The sequence below is a fragment of the Eulemur rufifrons genome, chromosome 4 (genome assembly GCF_041146395.1).
Source record: "Eulemur rufifrons isolate Redbay chromosome 4, OSU_ERuf_1, whole genome shotgun sequence".
Classification (NCBI taxonomy): domain Eukaryota; kingdom Metazoa; phylum Chordata; class Mammalia; order Primates; family Lemuridae; genus Eulemur; species Eulemur rufifrons.
The window spans coordinates 68,628,516-68,634,515 of record NC_090986.1 but is presented as its reverse complement, the minus strand read 5'-3'; the positions used below and the strand labels follow the sequence as shown (position 1 = coordinate 68,634,515).

General features: G+C 36.8%; 1 pseudogene; it reads right to left on the bottom strand.

Moving 5' to 3' along the window:
• Positions 1-3,864: 3,864 nt before the first annotated feature.
• Positions 3,865-3,967, bottom strand: LOC138383113 (U4atac minor spliceosomal RNA; annotated as a pseudogene).
• Between the last annotated feature and the right edge of the window lie 2,033 nt (positions 3,968-6,000).

Below are 6,000 nucleotides of genomic sequence, written 5' to 3'. Positions count from 1 at the left end.
TACCAAAGACCCACACTGCAGTGGACTCTCTTAATAATACAATGAACAAAATGACCAACTCTATGGTCATCTTTCTTCCTTGTTACCCCCGAAGTTTGCTCATTTGGGCCCATGAACATCCCAAACTTGTGATAAGGTCATAGACTCAACATGTATTTCCTTTTTCCTGGCAAAAACACTACTGAGTGCCCAATTTGCCCGCTGCAGTCAAAACTGAGCCTGTAGTATATTAACATACCCCAGGAGGACCAGCAGCCATTGAATAGTCAGATTACTTCCCTCATGAAGGGAGAAATACCATTTTTTTATTGAATTAGAATTATACTTGTATTTGCTTTCTTTTTCTACCATTCATTGACTTACTGAATATTTTATGTACCCTCATAATTTCACATTCAACATTGCTCCTTGCCTAAGAAATTGCTTTACAGTGAACAAAGTAATGTAATATCTATGAAATTCAATAGTCTTATTATGAACTCCATTATGTAGAAGCTATTAGTGATTCATTATAGCACCAGCCAGGAGACAACACCTCCTAAGTTTAGGGTGCATGTTGTTCTAAAAACTAGAGATCAGGTTTTATCCTGTTTCTCCCATAGCCAGAATATATGATTTAGGAAAAATTGGGGAGGGAGGGAAATAGCACCTCTTACTGTATTATTCACTTGTAAAAATTTTGCTCTTTGTCTCCAAAAGTCTGGCACCACTGCTAATGCTTTCCCTGGAACCTGATGTTGCTTAAACTTCTGCCTTCTGAAAGTTTAAGTGCAAATGTCTGTAATTGAAAGAGCCTAGGTCTTGTGATTAAAGGTGTTAGGGTCCTAGGAAAGAGGACCTAGAGTTGCAACAGTGGTCCTATTGAACTAGAGGTTGAGACCTCTTCGTGGCTCTTGGTGAACAGGCAAAAAAAAAAAATTATGTGGTTGGGTGGAGTGACTGCTCCTGACTGTGGAGGGGAAACTGGAGTTTTATTATACTCTATACTATAGGCAGAATGGGGTAAGGATGGAACCTTGAGAATCACTCAAGTACTTCCTAGGCTGCCATGTCCTGGGGCAACATTAAAAGGACATGACAGTAACCTAATACAGCCAGAACCATCAAAAGCCCCGGTTCTTTTGGTGTAACAGTTTGGGTCACCTCACCAACTAAAGAACTTTGATCAGATGATGTATTGGATGTAGGCAAAGGGACGTGAAAAAGTTAGAAATCCTACATTCCAACGACAGCTTTGTGATAGTTGAAGAAATGAAAACCATGGCATTTACCCAGTTTTCTAGTCTGTCTTTTCTATCTTGAATAACACTTTATGTAGGTTTGGTGGTTGGTGTTACTATACAGTTTATTCCGCACTTAATATGATACAGATAAGTAGGGAAAGATTTGACTTTGAGCTGAATAAAAAACCAGATTAGACTTTAGCTTGTTTTGGGGGCAATAAAGTAAGCTTTTGGTTATGTGGGGAATAAATTGCATAATATTAGGCAAAAACATTTTTTTAAGTATGAATATAGGAAGAGTATATATTGATCTTACCTAGCTCAGGGATAAATTGAGTGCTGGGCATTAGTCATTTATTTATTTATCCATGTATTTATTTCTTCATTCATTCATTTGTCCATTTATTTATTTACTTCCTAGTGGGAGTGAGCGTTGCATAGTACATGAATTCTCTTTCTGTATTCTGGTAATTTTCCACTTTCTCAGTTCCCCTGGAAGTAGGCACAAATATGTTTTCTAAGCTCTTTCTTTCTCTTTTTCTATTTCTTTCATTCAATTGCAAATCATGATATGATGAATATCCTTATCCATATATTAATACTTAGGCAAATTTTTGCATTACATCCACAGTAAATGCCAGCAGTAAGAGTGCCAAAGAGTTATGAGGACAAATAGCCCTGTGGATAGGCATGTTTGGGGAGGAACTGGACCTCCTGCCAACAAGTAGCACATGCCAACCGTGTGAGTGAGCCACCTAGAAGTGAACCCCTCAGCACAAATTAAGCTTTCAGATGACTGAAGTTCTAGCTGACATCTGATTGCAACTTCATGAGAGACCCTGAGCCTAAATGGCCCAGCCAAGCCACTCTTGATTTCCTGACCTATAGAGGCTATGATGATTCTTCTTTTAATATACTAGTTTTGTGGTCATTTGTTAACCAGCATCAGATAACTAATACGCTTATGGCTAAGAACAGTGGTTCTCAACCCTGGACAGTTTTTCCCCTCAGGGACAGTTGGTACTGTCTGGAGACATGTTTGATGGTTCCAACTGGGGAGGATGCTACTGGCACTTAGCGGATAGAGTCCAGGAATGCTGCTATACATTCTATAATGAATGGAATAGCCTGATAGCCTGCTGTGACAAAAAACTATCCAGCCTGAAATGTCAGTGGTGCCAAAGTTAAGAAATCCTGAATGGTAGAAAAACTTAAATACCATTAGAATCAATTTTTAAAAAAAGTTAAATAGAACTCAGCTGTGAGTCATCTCTTCCTATACATTTTTCAAGGCTGGATTTCTAATCACCTTTACAGGCTCTTCAATGTTAACTGATGAAGCAAGATTTGACCAATGTAGAAACATATATTTGTAATCAGGCACCAGTCATACTACCTCTCCTGCAAGTTAGCTGAATTCCAAGCTCCTCTTCTTTTTGGGTTTCAATAAAAATATGTGAAAAGAGTTATTAATTTTCAGTTCTAATGATTTTTCTATAAATCCTTTTGGATTATCTAGGGACACAATTGTGTCACCTATAAATAATATGATTTTTTGTTCTCTCCAGTCTTCATGATTCTATTTCTTTTTTGTTATTTTACTATTCTGGTTAGAACCTCCAGTGCAATATTGAATAGAAGTGATAGTGGATATCCTTATTCCTGATTTCAGGGGGAAAGTATTAAATCAAGTGTGATGTTTGCAGTAGAGTTTTTTGGTATATATCCTTAATCTTATTAAGGGAGTTTCCTTCTCTTCTAACTGCTAAGAGTTTGTTTGTTGTTTTTTATCACGAATGGGCACTGACTTTTATCATCTGCTTATTTTTTTTTTTTTTTTGAGACAGAGTCTCACTCTGTTGCCCAGGCTAGAGTGAGTGCCGTGGCGTCAGCCTAGCTCACAGCAACCTCAAACTCCTGGGCTCAAGCAATCCTCCTGTCTCAGCCTCCCGAGTAGCTGGGACTACAGGCATGCACCACCATGCCCGGCTAATTTTTTTCTATATATATTTTTAGCTGTCCATATAATTTCTTTCTATTTTTAGTAGAGATGGGGTCTCGCTCTTGCTCAGGCTGGTCTCGAACTCCTGAGCTCAAACGATCCGCCCACCTCGGCCTCCCAGAGTGCTTATCATCTGCTTATTTTTGCATGTATAGAAAAGCTCATATGGGAGAAAGAATAGTCTTTAACAAATGGTGCTGGGGACAACTGTATACCTACATTCAAAACAATGAAGTTAGATCCCTATCTGACATCCATACCCAAAAATTGACTCAAGGTAGATAATACGCCTAAGTACTAAAATTCTAAAACTCTTAGAAAAAAGCACAGAAATAAATTTTTGTGATCTTAGATCAGGCAATGATTTCTTGAATATAGACCTAAAGCACAAATAATAAAAGAGAAGATTGATAAATTGAACTTCATCAAATCAAGATCATTTGTGCTACAAAGAGCCCCACCAAGAAAGTGAAAAGACAACCCACAGAATAGGAGAATATATTTTTCAATAAATTATCTTATAAGGAACTAGTATTAAGAATATATAAAGAATTTTAACAACTCAATATCATTAGTTATTAGGAAATGCAAATCAGAATCACATGAGATATCACTTCACATTGAGTAGGATGGATAAGTTTTTTATTGCTCTAGTTGATGCGGGCGTGTTGTGTAGGCGTTAGCAGTACTGTCCTCACTACTCGTTCATTGGACAGTAGCGCTACCCCAAGAAAAGGATGGTTAGAGTAGGATGGATAAGTTAAAAAAGACAGACCGTAACAAATATTGGCCAGGAGAAATTGGAACTCTCGGATACTGCTGGTGGGAATGTAAGTAAAATGGGACAGCCACTTTGGAAAACTGTTCAGCAGTTCCTCAAAACATTAAACATAGAGCTACCATATGACTCAGCAATCTATTCCTAGCTATTTTCCTAAGAAAAATGAAAACGTATGTCCACACAAAAACTCTCAAATGAATGTTCATAGTGGCATTATTCATAGTAGCCCAAAATTGGAAGCCCCCCAAATAGCCATCCACTGACAAATGGATGAGTAAAATAAAATAAAATAAATCCATATAAAGGATTATTATTCAACAATAATAGGGAATAAAGTATTGATACAAGCTATAAATGGATGAACCATGAAAACATTACACTAAATGAAAGAAGTCAGACAAAAAAGGCCACACATTGTATGATTCCATTTAATTGAAATGTCCAAAATAGGCAACTCTACAGAGACAGAAGGTAGATTTGTGATTTCCTAGGGATGTGGAGAGGGGAAAATGGGGAGTCACTGCTAATGGGTACAAGTTTTCTTTTGGAAGTGATGACAATGTCCTAAAATTATATTACGGTGATCTTTGTCACCTCTGTAAATAAACTATAAGCTGTTGTATTTTATATTTTAAACAGGTGAAGTTAATGGCCCATAAATTATATCTCAATAAAGTTTTTAAAAATATTGGCTGGGCACGGTGGCTCCTGCCTATAATCCTAGCACTCTGGGAGGCCGAGGTGGGAGGATTGCTTGAGCTCAGGAGTTTGAGACCAGCCTGAGCAAGAGCAAGACCTCATCTCTACTAGAAATAGAAAAAATTAGTCACATGTGGTTGGCTCATGCCTGTAGTCCCAGCTACTTGGGAGGCTGAGGCAAGAAAATAGCTTGAGCCCAGGAGTTTGAGGTTGCTGTGAGCTGGGCTGATGCCATGGCACTCTAGCCCGGCAACAGAGTGGGACTCTGTCTCAAAAAAAAAAGTTTTAAAATATATAATATAAATTAGCATTTTTTACCACTTAAACATTATTGTCTATTTACCTCCCCTTCACTTTGTTTAAAAACAGCTTTGAGATATGTCACATACTGTACAATTCCCCCATTTAAAGTGTACAGTTCAGCAGTTTTAGTAGTATATTCACAGAGTTATGTAACCATCATGACAATCTAAGTTTAGAACATTTTCATTACCCCCAAACAAACTTGTATCTATGAACTGACATTCTCCATTCCCTCTTCCCAACACTCCTCCTCCTGGAACCACTAATCTACTTTCTATCTCTATTTATGAACTATTTGGGGGATTTCATATAAAGAAGTCATACAATATGTGATCTTTTGTAACCCATCTCATTTTGTGTGCTCTCATTGCCATTCCTTTTAATCTTACATATTTGTAAACTCTACAAGACATTATATTATTGTTTTATATAATTGAGATTCATTTGGATGTACACACTGATGCACATCTTTGACATTTTAATTTTGGTTATGCTGAATTTAAATTTATCTATGAAAGAGAAATGGTATCTTTATATTGGGTCTTCCTGCTGAAGAGAACAACATATCTTTTCATTTACTTAAGTTTTATGTTTCCTTAGTAGCACTTTAATGTTTTCCTCATCTAGGTCCTTTATATTTCTTATTGGATTTATACCTAGATATTGTTGTTTTGTTTTGGTTTTTTTTTCTTGGTCTTTTTTTTTTTTCTAGTTGAGCCTTCTCCTCTTCACTTACCAGAGTAGAGATGAATGATTCTGTCAGTGCTTTCTTTATGTGATCTGTGTAATAGATGATTTTCCCTGAAGTCTGATACACCATATATCTCTATCTACATAGAGATATACGAAACAGGTAAATTTACGACAAGGGCTAAATGGTTGGTATTTCAGACAAATACTTTACAGGAAGTTCAGAGATTTTGTTTTGATTCAAACTTAGAAAGTGAGAAAAGAAAGAAAAAAAATAACGATGTTTGTCTTTCAGGGTTTCC